This window comes from Schistocerca nitens, chromosome 4 (assembly GCF_023898315.1).
Source record: "Schistocerca nitens isolate TAMUIC-IGC-003100 chromosome 4, iqSchNite1.1, whole genome shotgun sequence".
NCBI classification, from domain to species: Eukaryota; Metazoa; Arthropoda; class Insecta; order Orthoptera; family Acrididae; genus Schistocerca; species Schistocerca nitens.
Window position 1 is genome coordinate 173982325 of NC_064617.1, and position 22809 is coordinate 174005133.

A 22809-nucleotide genomic window follows, 5' to 3' on the forward strand; every position below is an offset into this window, starting at 1 on the left:
TTGTGGTCTGAAATTCACATTAAAAATGGTATTCCTTCTCTACGAAGTAGACGTTAGGTTGAGCCACGATAAAGTCTGGAGTGGTGATATGTAGAAACTCTATCACCAGTAACCTTTCTTATACTAGTTATTTATTTCTAGTGACGAAACAAACGCTATGTAGACTCACAGGACACTTATTCCATCTTTTATCTGAGCTTCTGTATGTCGATAAAATTGGTTCTAAACTGGGAATGCAACTCAGACCGCCCTTAACGCGGAATTTGAACCCTTCGTGACAGTACAGCTCGGCTACAGTTTGTTGTTTGTTCAAAAATCCAGATTCCTCCACATCTCGACATATTGCGCTGAATGGGTTCGAATCCTGGCCCGGCACTAAAGATTTCATTATGTATTATCAAGCTCTAGCATGAGAACACCTATCTGCCGGTGGATAATAATCTCGATTTTTAATGTATTTTCATTGACGTTTTTGACTCCCAGTGAGACACAGAACTATTTATGAGATCACTGTAAGTTCAAGATGTTATTCCGAGCTGCTGGTGGAGAAAAATTCGGTAGCTGACGTCTCTTTGTGTGTAGTCAACAACGATATGCGTGGAGCTCCATTCCCAGTCAGCACTGAACTGTTCGTCATATTATTTCTAGTTCAAACATGCTCACATGTTGCTGCTGGTGCAACAAACCCATATTTAACGTTCGTTTTCTCTAGAATGTAACAGCGGTAGGTGCCGGGTTGGAGGCCTGGGAAGGAAAAATTAATGTTTCGTCTCGTCATCTCAGTTAAAACATCTAGCTACTGCCGAGAAAATCGGATATGTCACAGTTGATTGTGCTTCGATATCTATCTTATTAGGTTCTGGGTTCGAATCCCTGTCCAAGACAAAGCTTTACCTCACAGTATTTCAAATAAGTTACTTGTTAAGAAGCAATTTTTAACATCTATCGTAGGCCGTTTGTTATTCTTCTACTCTGGTGGTAGTAATTCCTTTCTCGTTCCGGGCGCTCTGAGCACAGTGTTCTAGGACCGTAGTGCAGTCCGCCGGTTCTGGCTTTGGCGTGTTGTTCCATTCTTGCATTTGGTTTATTGGACGTGAGTTAGCTTCAGCAAGATTATCATTAGTCAAATGGTTCAAATAGCTCTGAGCACTACGGGACTTAACAGCTGAGGTCATCAGTCCCATAGACTTAGAACTACTTAAACCTATGTAACCTAACGACATCACACACATCCATGCCCAAGGCAGGATTCGAACCTGCGATTGTAGATTGTGTGGTACGTCAGCTAAACGAGATACTCATGTGTGTGATACTTTAAGTTTCTCTTGTTCTTATAGCAACGATTAGTTAGTCCAAAAATTTTGTTTACGGACACAATTTCTGTGAATTAATTTCCATTTGAGTAAAGACGTCCTAAGCCAGATTTCAATTACGTTCAAGTAGTGCCAATAATACACATATGCGACCCCTAATTCGTGTAACTCAAATTCCTTCGCTTGTTTCTGTCTTTCTGCCCTACACATAAACACCGTCCGAACAGACCTTGAGGGCCCAACGGTACCGACTGGCCACGTAGTCATCCTAATCCCTTAGGCGCCACCGGATGCGGATACTTACGGCCGTGTGGTCAGCACGCCGCTCTCCCGGCCGTTGCCAGTTTTCGTGACAGGAGCCGCTACTTCTCAATGAAAGAATTCCACAGTTGGCCTCAGAAGGGCTGATTGCATCCCTCTTGCCACCAGAACTCGGCAGACCCGGACGGTGATCTATCCAAACGCTAGCCAAGCCCGATAGCGCTTAACTTAGGTGATCTGATGGAACCGGTATTACCACTGCGGCAAGAATGTTGGTCTTTCTGCCCTGCAGTTTTGGTTAAACTGTGTTACCGCATCCTGTACAATGTCCGATCTGCGTCCTTGGAAGGCACAATGCAACTGAATTTACCAAACTCTTGCCGCGAGAACGACGTCCAGCCGAAAGTTCAAAATATCCCGTGACTGCAGCGCCCTCGGGAAGTCCGGTACTTGGCATTGGATTATACTGCATGCGAAGTAACACGTCTTCGTCAAACGCAACTATACGAGCAATGCGTCTCCTGCCTGTATCATTCTTATTGTCAAGCAAAGATCCTGTCTCTCTCATACGTCTGTCAACTGTCACAAAAGTACTCTTTACGAGTGAGCCGTGGTAAAACTTGCTGTTTTGAAGAGCGCGCCGCAGCGCGTAGTGTAAAGCAGTCGCCTTCCGTATCTGGTGGTGGCGCCGCTGTGGCAATCGCAGTTTTGGTGTCTCATACTGGTGTGAAAGGGGAAAGGTAGCCTGTTCACGTGCATTTAAGGGGCGCTATGAGCTCACGAGGCGGTTAATCAGTCTGAGTCAGTGCAGTCTGGGGAGTCTGGTCAGTTGTTCAGTCGCGTCAGTGTGGGGCAGTCAGTAGTCCGGAGTGCTAGTATGTGTTGGGCCGCCAGTCTGCTTGAGTTTGTTCGGGCAGTGGTCATTGGCGGTTGGATCGATCGGTTGGTCGGTCGCGCACTGGGACACAAGATGACTTGTTCGCCTTGAGCGTCAACGCATGTGAGGTCGCCGCGTGAGTCCGGTGGGCCGCGCCGTATAGCGAGGGGTAGCGGCTTCGCGGCCGACACGAGAGCAACAGGAGTCAACCCACGACGTCGGTCTGGCCGGGGCGAGCTGCGACGCCGTGAGACGGGAGATCGGCGCGCCTTCCTGCGTCCGTTGAAGCGGCTAGCAGCGGACGGTTCGGGAGAGCGTTTTGGGGGTGCTGCGCCAGGTCTTCGCCAGAAATCGCAGTTATTAGAAGTTAAGTGATTCGTGATATGTTGTTTCAGTTACTTGTTAAATTCTACTTGTTTTTTTGGTCAGTCTCTCGTCCCCAACTTGCTCGTTTGTCTCTCGTCCACATTTGTTAGGCAGTTAGTGTCTGTCTGTCTGTCGGTCTGCCGTACGTTAATAGCTGCCTCTGTTACGTTTGTCGGATTCGGTGTTATAAAGGCCGAATTCCTAAAATATGTTTTTATCTTGCCTATCATCTTGAGAGGTGGTATATGTGTAATGTAGAGCATGTTTGTGCATTTTATGTAAGACTGCATTTCATCGGTGCAAATGGTTCAAATGGCTCTGAGCACTATGGGACTCAACTGCTGAGGTCATTAGTCCCCTAGAACTTAGAACTAGTTAAACCTAACTAACTTAAGGACATCACAAACATCCATGCCCGAGGCAGGATTCGAACCTGCGACCGTAGCGGTCTTGCGGTTCCAGACTGCAGCGCCTTTAACCGCACGGCCACTTCGGCCGGCTGCATTTCATCGGTTTTTATTTAAATGGTCATTTTTGTATATAAAGTTGCCACCCTTACACCGTAAGAGTTTTCTTTAAAAACGAGTTGCACTTTCGATGGCAAGTATTTTTTTTTTAATGTGAGTGTTTTGTACCATTGCCATCCCTCCTACCGGGTGCACAGGTTGTGTGTTTAAGTGAGTTGTTAAAATTTTTAGTTTAAAGTAATCAGGTGTGTTGCAGGTTTGCACCAGTGTAGTCTTTTAGAGGTTGTTGTGAGCGGTCGTGACTACGGTCGTGTTAAAAGGGAGCGGCAAGGTTCTCAGCTCGAAAGCTATATTTCAAAAAAGAAAGTTATTTCTGCCTCTGAATAAATTGTAACTTGATATTTACAGGGTGCTTTCTGATTATAATTTTAAATCTGTTAAAAAAAAGGGGGCTTTTAGGAATAAAATTTCCATTTATTGAAAAAAAATTAATTTGACTCATCAGTTATCCATTGGCAACTACTTCCACGCTCACATAGTGTGATTAAATTTAAATGTGTTCTTGATGAGTCGCTAGTAAATAAAGTAAATTCTTTGAGCCGTGGCGCGGCTCTCGGGCGCAAGACGCGATCGATTACTCCTCTGGTTGAGGTTGGCACTAAGTGCGATCGCGAGCGCCTCCTGTCGGAGCGGGTCCTACCGGGGGAGTGAGTACGAGTAAAGGGGAGTCTGGGGCGGACAGGAGGAGAGAACGGACATTGCGGCCGCACTCTGAGGCGACAAGAGAAGAGTTGTCGTGCACGGCCGAGAAGGGAGCGCTGAGCAAGGCGGCAGTCAGCATCGCTTTCCGGGGAACAGAGAGTTGCGGCAGTCCAGCGAGCAGACACCAGCTCCGGGAGCAGTGCTCCGGGTTGTAGACGTGACGTGGGTCGTATTTTGGCGCCGTATAGTTGCTTGGTACGCATCTGCTGCTCCCTTATGCCCACGTGTGTTGTTCTGTCCGTATGTGCATTGAAAAGGTTACGCTCCGGCTGGAACAGTGGCTTGTGCTTCACGTTCATGCACCCTGACTCATTTGTTTTGCTGCAGGCAGCTGTAATTTCAGAGATTTTTTTTTTTCGTCGTGAACAAGACAGCTAACGTGTGGCCTGTTTTGGGTTTTGGAGTCCTGTTTGGGCAACCTAGTTATCATGCACACAAATGTATTGCTGCCGAGTGAGGTTAGCCCTAATCTTGTGAAACTGAGCTTTCAGTGGCTGGCTCGTCTGCAAATTAATTAATTTAACCTTTGTGGTGTGTTTTTTGCTTTCAAAGGTGAATTTCTTGTCATTCATTTGTGTATGTTTCGCCGTTAATGATAACTGTAAGATAGCAAGGTCTTGAAGGGCTTGCGTATCGTGACTGTATTTTGGCTACTGTTTAATTTGATTTCTTGTATATCGGTCTGGTGAAAACTTATGCCAAGTTTACTAATCTCCGCCTGTGGTTCGGAAGTTAGTTTGAAGGTAAATCCTTGGGTAAACCTTTACTGCGCCTAACTGTTAACTGATCTTGCGTTGAACTAATGCAATTATTAAATCGTTTCTTGTGTGCTATAAATTGTATTACCATAGACAAGGAGACAGGGCACATTCTGTGGTCGAGGGGTAGGCACGGTTGCTGCTTTGCGCGTGGCGTCTTGTCGCTCGCTACCATTTCCCGCGTTAGTACTGGCGGCGTGAGATTTGTTTGCTCGCGGTTGTATGGCCGCTAGTCAGCTGTGCCTGCTCCCGCTTCAGGGTGTGCCGTGTTTAAGGCGTACGCCGACTTTCAGTCACTGTTACTCCTGTGTTGTGTCGGTCGCTTACCGAAACGTTAGTCTGTTTTAGCACAGTGGCCGCTGGGCCGAGACGATGTCGGTTGATGACCAGCGTTGGGGCGGTCGTCCGCTCTGAGTGGCTTCGGTCGCTTGGACTTGGCAGTTACGTTCTGATTAAAGAGATCAAATTTGTTTATTTGCAGTAAATTCCTAAGTAGTTTGTGAGAAAGGTTGTAACTGAGCTTTTCATGATTTTACACAATTCAAGCATTTTGGTAAGGCATTTTCCTATCTATGTTTTACTTAAATGAGAATTATTTATTGTGGTTATTCACCTGTTGAAGCTTAACATAAAATTTGTACCTTAGCTTTCATGATTTTATTTAATTTAAGCATTCTTGTAAAGCAGTCCTTTATCTACGTTTTATTGATTGGTAATTCTTTATTGGTGTTATTCACTGGTTGAAGGTTAACATATGCTTGTAACCAAGTTTATGTCCTTGCTTAATTGAGATTTGTTAAGAGCCTTTATTGCTGGAAGATTATTAAAGCTTGGGTGCTTGTAATTGTGAATACTGTCTATGTTGTGGGCTACCCTTCCACTTCCACAGCCAAGCTGTCCTATCAACCAGTACATTCTTTAAGAAAAGATTTTGAAAGTAAATTCACGGTTCAACGAGATCTTCGTGTTTTCCAGTACGCACTTGACTGCAGTGAGGTTGTAACGCCGTAAATGCATATCCTCCTATTTCCATCTATTGTACTATAAATTTTTTTCCTTATTTTGTTACCTGAAGATGTGACGTTTCTGTGTCTTTGTATATTGTAATTGTTTTACTATTTGTATATATATGCATTTATGTCGGTGTATAATTGGTTTGTTTTGTAAATATTATTTGTATTTTTACGCTGGGTCTTGCCTAGGGAAAACTATGCTATCGAACCATTGCATCGATAGGTCGTGTGGAGGGCCAGTGTTTAGGATCTTTGGTAGTGTTAACTCTGCCGCGTGGAGTGCGGGCAGAGCAGAGAGAGAGTCTGGCTGGAGTAGTGCAGTGGAGCAGGTGTGTTGTGTGACGCTCCCACGAGTTGCCGCGCTTTCAGGGTTGGGCAGCTTGTAATTGCGCTCGACTTGCTATGATAGTTTCTGACACGGTGTCGCGGAATGGAAGCATTAGCTGGCGCACATCAAGAGCCCGTTTCGCCTGGTGACCGTGTCGAGAAGAAGGCGCGCCAACATCCAGCTTCTGCAACAGCGACGGCCGACAATGAGTGACTGTCGCCACCTCCTCGACCGACGACTTCAAACCTTCAATCAACCAACAAGGAAGACTGGAAGCACGTAAAGTTTTAGAAATGTATGGCAGATCTCAGCTTTTCAAACTGTTCCATTTCCATAACTAAATTACAGCAACTTAGCATGAACCTTTGTTGCTCATTGTCCCAATTGCATTGCCAAGCAGGGTCCCTTCCTTTTCCGAAATGAACCCGAGTGTCGTTGAAATTCAAACGCCAGCATTAAAATAATATAATTCGATTTCACTGCTTTAATTTCAAAGTTCAGTTAAAGTATTCATAGCTGGCTACAATATTTAGATTACACAAGCACAAATTAAGAGTGCGAGTTTTGTTAGCATATTTTAGCTTACCTGTGACTGCAGCTCAGCTTGGTACGTACTAAATTTTACTATTGTTAATTGTTCAGAATCATTTAGTTCAAGTTCAAAGTTAAATCTCTTATTTCTAAATTGCATGGATTCAAGTAGCTTTTGAAATGATTGTTGAGGTAGCCCAAGACTAACCGTATTTTACTGAATTTCGATGTGCTTCAGAAAAAAGCTCACTATTAATTTCAGTCACTGAATTAACTTTCAATTTTCCGGTTTTATTAATTCTTTCGCTAAATTAAGTCAGAGTGTACCGAAATTTATTACTTCTGACAAACATTCTGTTTTCACACTACACGTGTCAACCTTCAGTTGCCACGCTTTTAGTGCTAATTATATGTGCAATAACCTTTCTTTTTCAGTTATTATAGCAGTTGTCCATAGGACTGGCGACCGTAATTTTCCCCAAATCTCAAATATCTAATTACCGCTAGTTAATTGTTAACGTAACGGCTGCACATTTACTTACATTATTAACTTTACCCACCAGTTTCATTTGCATTTTTCCTTTCATTTAGATGTAACCCTTTCCTCCCTCTTTACCGACAGATTAACTTCGGTGACGATTGCTTTTCCCAAATTTCCATTAGGTACACGCGGTTTAATTTTTCACTGTCATTAAGGTCGATAAGTGAGGGAGAGGTTACAAGGTAATGTCGCATCCTCGATCACCACCGCAAAGACACGTGACAAGCGAGGCACCTTCGATGGAACAAGAGGCGTCAGTGGCCAGAACTGCGGCAGGATGTGCCGGAGGAGGCAGTGCAGCGAGCACCAGCAGCAGGGCCGAGGGCCCGTCTTTTTACGGCGCCGGAGGAGGGGGCTGTCGTCGCGGCGTCCGCAGCTGCGCCAGAAGTTGCCGGGGAAGAAGCGCGACAAGTTTCTTTAACAAGAGCCGCTCGCGTATTATTCAGCGGCGGAGCGCGCTCAGAGGTAAGGATTTATGATTCCGGGAGGAGGGGATTAAGTCTGCAGCGGCGGCTAATGCGGCGCTGCTCCGCAGGCTTAGCTACACTCCTACGGGCCAGCAGCCTGGGACACGCTGGACCGCCCACGACAGGTCCACACCTCGCGGGTGTGTGCCACAGCGGGTGTTAATAGGCAGGCTCCACAGCCCCACGTTGGGCCGCAACTGGAAACCTTGTACTGAGCCATACTTTAAGTTTGTTCTACTCGTCTTGGAAGATGTTCGCTAGCTATTACAATTGCAGAACAGGAAGGGTAGCAAATAAAGGCAAATTATGTGTTAAAAACTTTAATATTCTTGATCGCAATAAAAAACAAAACCACGATTTCAGATCATGCTTACTAAAGAATCGGTACCCATGTACTGGGTGATCAAAAAGTCAGTATAAATTTGAAAACTGAGTAAATCGCGGAATAATGTAGATAGAGAGGTAAAAATTGATACACATGCTTGGAATGACATTGGGTTTTATTAGAACAAAAAAAAAAATGCAACAAAGTTCACAAAATGTCCGACAGATGGCGCTGGACAGCAAAACGTCAGTGACTGCGCATGACAATCGTGTATAAAAGGAGCTGTAATGAGAGAGAGAATCAGATGCGCCAGCAGTAGCAGCATGTTGACGTTACCTGAATAGGCGCTTTAGTGAAGCTGTATTATCAGAATGGGGAATGTGCTAGTCAGCGTTACGATCCTATCGCCATAGGAAGGGGATTCGAACGGGTAAAGGTCCGTTAACAAATGCAGCTGTGGCGAGAATGATTTCGAAGTTCGAAGCCCGTAGTGGCCGACCGAGCACAAGGCGTAATGCTGCTGAGACAGTTCAGGAAGAAATGGAGACTGTAGCGGGTTCGTCTATGCACGGGGAAGTCAGCGCTCGTGCAGTCTCACGTCGCACCGGCATTCCATATACTACTGTTTGGTTGGCACTGAGCCGTACCCTCCGATGCTATCCGTACAAAATGAACTGTTACCTGGCGATTTAGTGAAGCGGAGGGCATTTGCGGTGTGGGCCTTTCAAAAGATGGCGGAAGATGACGATTGGTTGAGTAACGTGTTGTGGACCGACGAAGCTCATTTCACGCTCCAAGGGTCTGTCAACGCCCACGACTGCAGAATTTGGGCTACCGAAAATCCTAGAACTGTCGTGGAAGCTCCATTGCACGACGGAAAAGTCACGGTATGGGTTGGATTTACCACATCTACCGTTATCAGGCCTTTTTTCTTCGAGGAAATGCGTGATTCTGGTTTTGTAACTGCTACCGTGACGGGTGAGAGGTACGCCGATATGTTACAGAATCGCATCATCCCCAGCCTGGCTGATAAACACCTGCTGGAACGTACGATGTTTATGCAGGATGGCGCTCCACCCCATATTGCTAGACGCGTGAAAGATCTCTTGCGCGCGTCGTTTGGTGATGATCGTATGCTCAGCCGCCACTTTCGTCATACTTGCCCTCCCAGGTCCCCAGACCTCAGTCCGTGCGATTATTGGCTTTGGGGTTACCTGAAGTCGCAAGCGTATCGTCATCGACCGACATATCTAGGGATGCTGAAAGACAACATCCGACGCCAATGCCTCACCACAACTCCGGACATGCTATACAGCGCTGTTCAGAACATTATTCCTCGACTACAGCTATTGTTGAGGAATGATGGTGGACATATTGAGCATTTCCTGTAAAGAACATCATCTTTGCTTTGTCTTACTTTGTTATGCTAATTATTGCTATGCTGATCACATGAAGCGCCATCTGTCGGACATTTTTTGAACTTTTGTATTTGTTTGGTTCTAATAAAACCCCATGTCATTCCAAGCATGTGTGTCAATTTGTACCTCTCTATCCACATTATTCAGTGATTTATTCAGTTTTGAAATTTATACTGACTTTTTGATCACCGGGTACATGTACCGTAGCTTCTCACAAGGAGACCACAAAGCCATTTTGTGTTTCTTACATATCAATATCCCTAAGCAGCTCGAAGCAACACTGAAAAATTCTCGAGAATGACTTTGAAGTTTTCTGGGCGTCTTTAACACCTTAAAGCAAGTTCGTTTTTTCGGCGACCTCTGTGGCTGTGGGATAGAATGCTTACCTACCAAATGGGTAGCCTGTGTTCGATTCCTGGCCAAAGTAAACGTGTAAGCAAAGGTGCACTTTCCACGAACGTATTCTTTAAACGTGAAATACATAAGGAAAAAAAATCTTTTCTAAAATTTTAAACTATCTTTATTGATAACCTTTTATAAAACAACGATAATTAAGAATATATACCTGCAAAGAAAACTGGATTTTTATATATGATAAGTAATTAGAAATAAGACGTCAATTTTTCACAGGAATGACAGTTACATATGCGTTAATTAGTATATACTTTTATGAATTTCATTTTAAATGGTGTAGATATTCCAAGTGATTGGAAAGAAACGAATAAAATAGCCACCGAGACGACACCTGAATCTTCGATCCAGCGATCACCAGTGCCGAACGCTACTGATTTAAAAACATCTTTACGTATTTCTCGCTTCACAGAAATGCTCGGAGGACACCCACCTCTGTGTAACAATTTGCTTCGGCCAGGAATCGGACCCAGGCTCCCTACAGGCCACAAGAGCCATGCTGCCTGTTGAAAAAAGTATCGGCCATACTTTAGGCCCTTACGTTTTGAAAGGTGGTCCGTGATTCAAAAATTTTGTGAAAGTTTGGTTTAAGTTATTAACAAAACTCAGAAAACTTCAAAGTTGATCTTGGCGAGAATTTTTTAGGGTTGCATCGACTGCTTTTGTTGACTTATATTTGAGTTCTGAAGCTCAGATACCATAAATATAAGAGGTAAGAAAAATCCGACAGCTGTGTGGTCTACACGTAAGTGTAGCGCGCAGCATGTTCCATAGAATCTCTACCTAAAAGCAAAGTTGTCCATAGCATCATCTTGTTCTTCGTCTTCTCCTCTATGTACATAAATAGAGGTCTTCTGTTGACTGGCTGTCTGTATCTTCGCGCTAATCTGTAGGAACAACTGTAGGGATCTTCATTCACTGTGACTATTAGATTCTCGAAGAAGGTTTATAATTTATAAACATTTCGTGGAAATTCGGTGAACTATGATGAATTAAAGTCCTCCGTTGATGCGAACTATGGCATTGCCATTTAGTAAAGCAGCCGCCACAATTCCAGAGAGCAGCAAAACTTGAGCAGAAGCCGAGTTGGGAGTGGTGGTCCAACGCGTATCTGGGAATCGAGACGTTACGGGATGTTATCCCGGTCGGACCACGGATTTCTTTCAACCTAGCATTCAACTGTCAATGAAAAGAAACGTGATTCGCATTGCACGTTAAACTGTGGGTTGCGTTTTCCCTGTTGAAAAACTGGCTAGGGAGATGCAAATAGCCGAAGTGCCGAAGTGATGTCCAACTGAAAGACTTGGGCCATGCCATTGAAGCGCCGAAAATAATTTTCGGCGCTTCAATGGCATGGCCCAAGTCTTTCAGTTGGACTATATATATATATATATATATATATATATATATATATATATATATATATATATATATATATATATAGGGTGGTCCATTGATCGTCACCGGGCCAAATATCTCACGAAATAAGCGTCAAACGAAAAAACTACAAAGAACTTGGTCTAGCTTGAAGGGCGAAACCAGATGGCGCTATGGTTGGCCCGCTAGATGGCGCTGCCATAGGTCAAACGGATATCAACTGTGTTTTTTTAAATAGGAAGCCCCATTTTTTATTACATATTCGTGTAGTACGTAAATAAATATGAATGTTTTAGTTGGGCCACTTTTATCGCTTTGTGATAAATGGCGCTGTAATAGTCGCAAACATATGGCTCACAATTTTAGACGAACAGTTGGTAACAGGTAGGTTTTCTAAATTAAAATGCAGAACGTACGTTTGGACATTTTATTTCGGTTGTTCCAATGTGATACATGTACCTTTGTGAACTTATCATTTCTGAGAACGCATGCTGTTACAGCGTGATTACCTGTGAATACCACATTAATGCAATAAATGCTCAAAATGACGTCCGTCAACCTCAATGCATTTGGCAATACGTGTAACGACATTCCTCTCAACAGCGAGTGGTTCGCCTTCCGTAATGTTCGCACATGCATTGACGATGCGCTGACGCATGTTGTCAGGCGTAGCCGGTGGATCACGATAGCACATATCATTCAACTTTCCCCACAGAAAGAAATCCGGTCCATGGTATGGTGCTTCGACGACCAATCCACCTGTCATGAAATATGCTATTCAATACCGCTTCAACCGCACGCGAGCTATGTGTCGGACATCCATCATGTTGGAAGTACATCGCCATTCTGTCATGCAGTGAAACATCTTGCAGTAACATCGGTAGAACATTACGTAGGAAATCAGCATACATTGCACCATTTAGATTGCCACCGATAAAACGGGGGCCAATTATCCTTACACCCATAATGCCGCACCATACATTAACCCGCCAAGGTCGCTGATGTTCCACTTGTCGCAGCCACCTTGGATTTTCCGTTGCCCAATAGTGCATATTATGCCGGTTTACGTTACCGCTTTTGGTGAATGACGCTTCGTCGCAAAATAGAACGCGTGCAAAAAATCTGTCATCGTCCCGTAATTTCTCTTGTGCCCAGAGGCAGAACTGTACACGACGTTCAAAGTCGTTGCCATGCAATTCCTGGCGCATAGAAATATGGTAAGGGTGCAATCGATGTTGATGTAGCATTCTCAACACCGACGTTTTTGAGATTCCCGATTCTCGCGCAATTTGTCTGCTACTGATGTGCAGATTAGCCGCGACAGCAGCTAAAACTCCTACTTGGGCATCATCATTTGTTGCAGGTTGTGGTTGACGTTTCACATGTGGCTGAACACTTCCTGTTTCCCTAAATAACGTAACTATCCGGCGAACGGTCCGGACACTTGGATGATGTCCTCCAGGATACCGAACAGCATACATAGCACACGATCGTTGGGAATTTTCATCACAATAACCATACATCATCGCGATACTGACCTTTTCCGCAATTGGTAAACTGTCCATTTTAACACGGGTAATGTATCACGAAGCAAATACCGTCGGTACTGGCAGAATGTTACGTGATACTACGTACTTATTCGTTTGTGACTATTACAGCGCCATTTATCATAAAGTGAAAAAAGTGGTCCAACTAAAACATTCATATTTCTTTACGTACTACACGATATGTAATATAAAATGGGGGTTCCTATTTTAAAAAAACGCAGTTGACATCCGTTTGACCTATGGCAGCGCCATCAGCGGGCCAACCATAGCGCCATCTGGTTTGCCCCTTCAAGCTAGACGAGTTTCGTTCTTTGTAGTTTTTTCGTTTGATGCTTATTTCGTGAGATATTTGGCCCAGCCACTATCGATGCCCCCCCCCCCCCACCCTGTATACAGGGTGAGTCACTTAACATTACCGCTGGATATATTTCGTAAACCACATCAAATACTGACGAATCGATTTCACAGACCGAACGTGAGGAGAGGGGCTAGTGTAATTGGTTAATACAAACCATAAAAAAATGCGCGGAAGTATGTTTTTTAACACAAACCTACGTTTTTTTAAATGGAACTCCGTTAGTTTTGTTAGCACATCCGAACATATAAACAAATACGTAATCAGTGCCGTTTGTTGCATTGTAAAATGTTAATTACATCCGGAGATATTGTAACCTAAAGTTGACGCTTGAGTACCACTCCTCCGCTGTTCGATCGTGTGTATCGGAGAGCACCGAATTACGTAGGGATCCAAAGGGAACGGTGATGGGCCTTAGGTACAGAAGAGACTGGAACATCACATTACATCCACATGCTAACACCTTTTTATTGGTCTTTTTCACTGACGCACATGTACATTACCATGAGGAGTGCGGTACACGTACACACGTGGTTTCCGTTTTCAATTACGGAGTAGAATAGAGTGTGTCCCGACATGTCAGGCCAATAGATGTTCAATGTGGTGGCCATCATTTGCTGCACACAATTGCAATCTCTGGCGTAATGAATGTCGTACACGCCGCAGTACATCTGGTGCAATGTCGCCGCAGGCTGCCACAATACGTTGTTTTATATCCTCTGGGGTTGTAAGTACATCACGGTACACATTCTCCTTTAACGTACCCCACAGAAAGAAGTCCAGAGGTGTAAGATCAGGAGAACGGGCTGGCCAATTTATGCGTCCTCCACGTCCTATGAAACGCCCGTCGAACATCCCGTCAAGGGTCAGCCTAGTGTTAATTGCGGAATGTGCAAGTACACCATCATGCTGATACCACATACGTCGACACGTTTCCAGTGGGACATTTTCGAGCAGCGTTGGCAGATCATTCTGTAGAAACGCGTTGTATGTTCCAGCTGTTTGGGCCCCTGCAATGAAGTGAGGACCAATGAGGTGGTCGCCAATGATTCCGCACAAAACATTTACAGTCCACGGTCGCTGTCGCTCTGCCTGTCTGAGCCAGCGAGGATTGTCCACGGACCAGTAATGCATGTTCCGTAGATTCACTGCCCCGTGGTTTGTGAAACCCGCTTCATCGGTAAACAGGTAGAAGTGCAACGCATTCTCTGTTAATGCCCTTGACAGAATTGCACTCGATGATTAAAGTCATCACCATGTAATTGCTGATGTAGCGACACATGAAACGGGTGAAAGCGGTGACGATGCAGTATGCGCATGACACTACTTTGACTCAGTCCACCGGCTCTCGCTATGTCCCGTGTACTCACGTGTGGGTTCATGGCAACAGCAGCTAACACCAATTGCACCCGCTTCTCCTGTGACGGGACTGTTACGGACCCGTTTGCGTGCTACGACCATACCTGTTGCATACAGTTGCGGTAGATGTTTTGCAATGTGCGGCACGTTGGTTGCTCTCTGTCCGGGTACCGTCCTGCATACACCCTGCAGGCTTCAGCGGCATTTCGTCGACACTCGCCATAGATGAGTATCATCTCCGCCTTTTCAGAGTTCGAATACACCATGGTCACAGTTCCTACAACACTACACTATCACAGACGTCTGGTAACAGGGTGTACTACAGTTGCAGCAAGCGCTACATGCGGACACTGCGACAGCTAGACCAAACCACAGCAGTGCACTACAGCCACACTCGTAAACACGGTCGTCATCGTAAATATGTCCCTGCAGATGCTGCTCGCCGACCGTGGCCCGCGTTTGTTACAACACGCAACTGAACATCGGAGGTTTCAAACGTGAACTTTAGGTTACAATATCTCCGGATGTAATCAACATTTTACAATGCAACAAACGGCACTGATTACGTATTTGTTTATATGTTCAGATGTGCTAATAAAACTAACGGGGTTCCATTTAAAAAAACGTAGGTTTGTGTTAAAAAACATACTTCCGTGCATTTTTGTATGGTTTGTATTAACCAATTACACTAGCCCCTCTCCTCACGTTCGGTCTGTGGAATTGGTTCGTCAGTATTTGATGTGGTTTACGAAATACATCCAGCGGTAACGTAAGGTGACTCACCCTGTATATATATGCCCAGAAAGTAATGCACAGCATTTGTTTTTCTCAGCCGTAAACAATACTACGAATCCGAAACGTTACGTATGTGTAAGTCTCCTGTGTGAGCGCGCCAAGTTTCCGTCGCTTCCGACAGATAGCGCAGCTGCAGGGCAGTTTCAAAATGGCGTCTGTAGATGATGTACGTTACAAGCAACGTGCCGTCATTGAATTTCTCACTACAGAGAAAGAAACTGTGGGGAATATACTGAAACGCTTGTGCAAAGTCTATGGAGCATCTGCTGTCGACAGAAGTACAGTTAGTCGTTGGGCACGGAGGGTGAGGTCGTCCGAAGGTGGTTCGGCGGAGCTCCACGATTTGCAGCGGTCGGGGAGACCATTCACGGGTGTCACACCTGACATGCTGCAGCGAGCTGATGTCATTCACGAGGACAGACGCATTACGACTCGAGAAGATATTTTGAGGACGATGAGGAGGTGATTCACGCGGTGAAGCACTGGCTCCGCCATCAGGACAAGGATTGGTACCGACAGGGCATACACGCCCTTGTTTTGCGCTGGAAGGAGGTCATGGAATTTGATAAGGTATTCACTAGTAGACTGACTCACCAGGAAGTCTCGCGTACGTAATTTACAAATATTTGTTGCTAAATGGCTTCAATATGATGAATTACAGTACCCCGCCGCGTTTTTCTGTCTTATTGTGATGGCTATCGTCAGTAACTGCTGTGGGGATTTTGGTACATGTGGTGGAGTCTGCGTGAGACACGAAAGTTACCTATTAATTGCGTTTGGAGTGAATTGTCGTACTTAATTATTTATCGGGCATATATAGTATAGTAAAAACAATACATTACTTATATAAGAACGTAGGCTTCCGCGGCCGGTGTCATAGTGATCAAAATTCTTCTGGGTATTATGCCTCCTTTGCTAAAAACTAACAACAATAATAAACTAAAACCGACGTTTCGGGCGAATTGCAGCGGCGTTCCTCGGGGCACGACTGGTTTTGCATGGGGATAGGTGATTCTATTTATTACAGACTATCGATGTCTGACGCCAGTATTATAAAACTTATAATTGGCCCTCTAATATGATTGGCTAGTCATGACGTAAGGGAAGATGGAAGGAAAGAGGCTATTCGTGGATGTCCATGTCGTCAACGATTGGTAGCTGTCTGCCAATCAGCGTTCGGCTTCTGGTCGGCAAGTTTTCCTCCTGGTGTGCGCGGAAGTGGACTGACAGTTGCTCTACAGCTGTTTGTACAGATACGTCCGTGTCCTGTGTAGCTTCTGCCCCGCGACCGCTCGCGGCCCGTTGGACTGGGATGGCCGGCAGCCAGGACGCCGGGAGTTTGTAGCCATCTTCTCTGTTGATGTTGCCAGGCTGCTTAATAATTTCGATCGCCTCCCGTATTTTGCGTTCTCGCATCCACGATTCTTTCGCCAGTACTCGGGCTTCCTGGAATCTGATAGGTTGTCCACAGTCACGGTGGTGTTCCGCTATCGCCGATTTATTATGTTGTTGTAATCGTACATAGCGTTCGTGTTCTGCTACTAGTAAGCTGACGGGTCTCCCTGTTTCTCCTATGTAGACAGCTCCGCACTCACACCGTAGTTCGTAAACACGTGCAGTGTTAAGATTGTTGACTACATCCTTCGTGGAACCTATCATTTCCTGGATCCTGTGACTGCTTCGGAAAATCGGTTTGAAACCTCGTCGGCGGAGGACGTTGCCTAGCCGTTCACTCTCGCCTTCTACATATGGTAAGTGTACCAATGGAAGCTTCTCTTCTTTGCCTTCTACTCGTGTTCTGCTCCCTTTGGTTTTAGCTACCTTTCTTAAGACGTTGTCATCATAGTCATTGGCACGAAACGTGTGTTGTAGCTCCTTTAATTCTTCTTTGATGTTATTTTCATCGCTTATCCGGTAGGCTCGGGCAGTTAGCGTATGCAGAACAGAATACTTTTGAGCTGGGTGGTGATGGCTCTCCCCGTGCAGGTAGCGATTGGTGTGCGTTGGTTTCCGGTACACTTTGTGTCCCAGTTTACCTTCGGCAGCTCTGTATACTTCCCCATCCAGAAATGGCAAGGTACCATTGTTTTCAATCTCATGTGTGAACTTTATATTTTTGTGCAGGCTATTTAAGTGCTGGAGGAAGTTTCCCAATTCCGCTTCACCGTGAGGCCAGATAACGAATGTCCACATATCGTAGCCAACAGCTGGGACGTAACGGAGCACAAGCTAGGGCCGTTTGCGCAAATGCTTCCATGAAGATGTCCGCAGCTCCATCTAACTGTTCGTAATATTTTCCCCGCCAGGTGAAGTACGTAGATGACAGGCATAAGCGCACCAGATCGCAGATATCTGGAAGGAACCGATCCTGTAGAATGCGCATAGTCTCCTCAATAGGTACGTTGGTGAAGAGAGACTTGATGTCAAAATTGGCCATAATGTCTGATGGCTTTATTCGGTGTTCCCTAATCAGTTGTATGAAGTGGGAAGAGTCTTTACCACAAGACGGCGTAACTTAGGTGCCAGATGTTTCGCAACATAATACGTAGGTGAATCTATTCCGTTCACTATGGGCCTCAGCGGATAACCCTCCTTATGGAGCTTAGGTACTCCGTAGATTCTAGGAGGAACAGGCACCTCGGTGATTAGTCTCTTGGCTGTGTCAGGATCAATTCTCGAGTCCTTTACGAGGGCCTTCTTATTTCTGCCTATCCTCGCCGTCGGGTCACTCCTTAGTACTCTGTAAATGGGATCGCTTAGCACTTCAGAAGTGTCCATCAGAACCGTAGCGTTTCCTTTGTCAGCATGTAGGATCACAATATCGTTGTTATTCCTGAGCTCCTTTATGGCCTGTCTTTCTTCACGTGTGATATTGGCTCTGGGTGGTTTTGCTGTTTGTAAAATTCTTACAGTTTCCTGCCTTATCTTTTCTGCTTCGGCACGTGGTACTTGGTGGAGTGACGCCTCCACAGATTGAATGATCTCTTCTGTGGGAATCTTTGTGGGCGTAACTGTGAAGTTTAACCCTTTGGACAGAACTGACGTCGCTGCCTCACTGATGGTCTGTGTCGAGATGTTAACGTGCTGTATCCAGACTTATCTGTCAGTGGTGTTTGTTTCCCGTTAGCTCCTCAAATTTCTTTTTCTGTCGACTGCTGACCAAGTCCTCCTCCATGCAGGCCTGATTGTGGGTTATTCGGTCGATGTTATCCTAGTCCTTCGCTGATAACGTAGTTGACAGCCATAAATGCATGCTGTACAGTTTGCCTGTTGTTGTAGTCTATGAAACTCCGGAGGTGTTGTATCGTCTCCCTTAATAATGCATGGCTGGCCCGATAGTAAGTGGTTCTTGCTCTTCTCGTATCGATTTGAGGCCGTACCCTGATGAATTTCGGGATAACATGATGATCTACATCTACATCTACATCTATACTCCGCAAGCCACCCAACGGTGTGTGGCGGAGGGCACTTTACTTGCCACTGTCAACAACAACCGACGTTTCGGCCGAATTGAAACGGCCTTCCTCAGGACACGACTGATTTTGCTTCTACACTCCTGGAAATGGAAAAAAGAACACATTGACACCGGTGTGTCAGACCCACCATACTTGCTCCGGACACTGCGAGAGGGCTGTACAAGCAATGATCACACGCACGGCACAGCGGACACACCAGGAACCGCGGTGTTGGCCGTCGAATGGCGCTAGCTGCGCAGCATTTGTGCACCGCCGCCATCAGTGTCAGACAGTTTGCCGTGGCATACGGAGCTCCATCGCAGTCTTTAACACTGGTAGCATGCCGCGACAGCGTGGACGTGAACCGTATGTGCAGTTGACGGACTTTGAGCGAGGGCGTATAGTGGGCATGCGGGAGGCCGGGTGGACGTACCGCCGAATTGCTCAACACGTGGGGCGTGAGGTCTCCACAGTACATCGATGTTGTCGCCAGTGGTCGGCGGAAGGTGCACGTGCCCGTCGACCTGGGACCGGACCGCAGCGACGCACGGATGCACGCCAAGACCGTAGGATCCTACGCAGTGCCGTAGGGGACCGCACCGCCACTTCCCAGCAAATTAGGGACACTGTTGCTCCTGGGGTATCGGCGAGGACCATTCGCAACCGTCTCCATGAAGCTGGGATACGGTCCCGCACACCATTAGGCCGTCTTCCGCTCACGCCCCAACATCGTGCAGCCCGCCTCCAGTGGTGTCGCGACAGGCGTGAATGAAGGGACGAATGGAGACGTATCGTCTTCAGCGATGAGAGTCGCTTCTGCCTTGGTGCCAATGATGGTCGTATGCGTGTTTGGCGCCGTGCAGGTGAGCGCCACAATCAGGACTGCATACGACCGAGGCACACAGGGCCAACACCCGGCATCATGGTGTGGGGAGCGATCTCCTACACTGGCCATACACCACTGGTGATCGTCGAGGGGACACTGAATAGTGCACGGTACATCCAAACCGTCATCGAACCCATCGTTCTACCATTCCTAGACCGGCAAGGGAACTTGTTGTTCCAACAGGACAATGCACGTCCGCATGTATCCCGTGCCACCCAACGTGCTCTAGAAGGTGTAAGTCAACTACCCTGGCCAGCAAGATCTCCGGATCTGTCCCCCATTGAGCATGTTTGGGACTGGATGAAGCGTCGTCTCACGCGGTCTGCACGTCCAGCACGAACACTGGTCCAACTGAGGCGCCAGGTGGAAATGGCATGGCAAGCCGTTCCACAGGACTACATCCAGCATCTCTACGATCGTCTCCATGGGAGAATAGCAGCCTGCATTGCTGCGAAAGGTGGATATACACTGTCCTAGTGCCGACATTGTGCATGCTCTGTTGCCTGTGTCTATGTGCCTGTGGTTCTGTCAGTGTGATCATGTGATGTATCTGACCCCAGGAATGTGTCAATAAAGTTTCCCCTTCCTGGGACAATGAATTCACGGTGTTCTTATTTCAATTTCCAGGAGTGTATTTATTACAGACTATGATCTCGGCATCTTTTAAGGAACGCCAAATCATTCAGCAGTTTTGTGGTGTCACCGCTAGACACCACACTTGCTAGGTGGTAACTTAAATCGGCCGCGGTCCTGTAGTACATGTCGGACCCGCGTGTCGCCACTGTGTATTCGCAAACGTAGCGCCACCACAGGGCAGGTCACAAGACACGGACTTGACCTCGCCCCAGTTGTACGGACGACATAGCTTGCGACAAGACGTATCACGTCTTCCTCTCATTTGCCGAGAGACAGATTAAATAGCCTTCAGCTAGTCCATCGCTACTACCTAGCAAGGCGCCATGTGTATCATTGCTAATTGCTTACTACTACTCACGAGATGTATTTCAACAAGAAGAACATCATTAAAAGTTAAGTAATCTACCCAATACGTTCTTTTCTTTATAGTTTTTCATCCAGTCTCCTGTTTCAGAATTTACGCCCGTCTGCGTTAGTTTCGCGTGCACCTAGCCACTCATTGTGTCGAGACCTTAGGGAATCGACACAACAATAATTTGGCGACGAGGATGGGATGCCGCGCCCACGTTGCAGTCTTTGTGTTATACTTGCTCTAATTTGCTTGTGTCATGGCTTCGCCGCATTCTCCAGATGTACTGTCCGAATTTTTTCGCTTGCAGAATCAGCAGACGCAGGCGTTATTGGAAGCCCTTGGACAGCTCGTCCAGGGTCAACGTGCGCTGCAAACCGATGCGGCGGCAGCCGCTTCATCGCTACCGCAGCCACACAACGCTGTCGCACCGCCATTTAGGCCCTTTGAGGCCACAACCGAAAGCTGGACTGAGTGGGCCGATCAGTTCAACTTCCACCTCACTGCTTATGGAATTCAAGGTAAAGAGCGGCAGCCGTTTTTGCTTTCTTGTGTCGGTGTGTCTACCTACCGGGTGATAGTGAAATTGTTTCCCCGACGCGACGTAGCAACTCTGACCTACGAGGAAATTTTGTCGGCTTTAGATGCCTATTTCAAAGAAACAGTAAATGTAGTTGCCAAACGGTATACGTTTTTTCGTACAAAACGTACGGCCGGTCAGACTAATAGGGAGTGGGTAGCAACTTTGCAAGGACTTACTAGAGACTGCGCGTTTGCCTGTGAATGTGGCCTCCCATATTCAGATACTATGGTGCGTGATGCAATTGCACAGAACGTTTCTGATGTTCGCATAAGGGAACAGATTTTGAAACTCGTTAATCCCTCCCTGCAACAAGTGATAGACATATTGGACAGGCAAGACACACTTGACTTTGTTCAGGCATCATTTGAAACTTCGCCAGCAGTGTGTCACATTAATCGGCCCGCCCGGCCCGCTGCACGGGACGCTAAGCGGCCCTCGCGCCCGACTTCGCTGCGGCCGCCTAGCTTGCAACCACGTGCGCCGCGTCAGCAAGCAAATGCAGTGAAATCTTGCCCGCGGTGTGCTACTAGACATTCGCGTGAAAATTGCCCGTCACGCCAAGCTATTTGCTTTTACTGTCAAAAGAAAGGACATGTACAAAGTGTTTGCCAGAAAAAGTTAAGATCAGACAATCACGCAAATTCCAGGCCCTTTGCTTCGCGCCGGAATCGAACCCAGGACAATCAGGCTCGTGGACCTTCGCCCATGGACATTCATGTAGTTCATTCCCACCCGTCCAGTGACACTTTAGCTAACAGTGACTGTGTTCGTCCCACCCAACGTGTGCGTCGACGTCGCCGGAAATCCCGTAAAGTCGCAAGTGCTTCTGTACCTGTCTCAGTTCAAATTGCACGAGACAGTCGCTCTTGTCGTCAAGACAATAAACTTTTTGTGGACCTAGACTTTGCAGGAAAAGTGATACCATTCCAGCTCGATACCGGAGCTGCAGTTTCATTGCTTAATCACGACACGTACAAACAACTGGGCCAACCGCCATTGCGTGCCGCAAATGTTACGTTAACTAGTTACTCAGGACAGCATATACCTGTGTTAGGACAGTGCAGCCTTCTTGCCACATACAAGGGACAGACAAAACTTGTGTCATTTTATGTTCTTCGTTCCTCTAGTGCAGTGAACTTGTTTGGCTTAGATTTGTTTCAATTGTTTAATATGTCTATTGTAAATCAGGTCCTATCAGTGAATCAGACTGTGCCTTCCGCCAGTGTTTCTAGTCTTTGTGAAGAATTTGCAGACATTTTTGCACCGGGCCTTGGTTGCGCTAAGAACTATGAAGCGCATTTGGAACTGAAAGATAACGCGCAACCAAAATTTTTCAGAGCGCGCAATGTTCCCCACGCATTGCGTGATGAGGTCGCAGGAACATTAGCCGAATTAGAATCTCAAGGTGTCATTGAACGTGTGCAGGCTTCTCTCTGGGCCTCGCCCTTAGTAATTTTGCCCAAACCTTCCGGAAAATTGAGACTTTGCGTGGACTTCAAGGCAACTGTGAATCCACAACTTGTGACTGCTACTTTTCCTTTGCCCCGCCCGGAAGATCTTTTTGACAAACTGTGCCCGGGAAAATATTTTTCAAAATTGGACCTAGCAGATGCGTACTTGCAACTACCT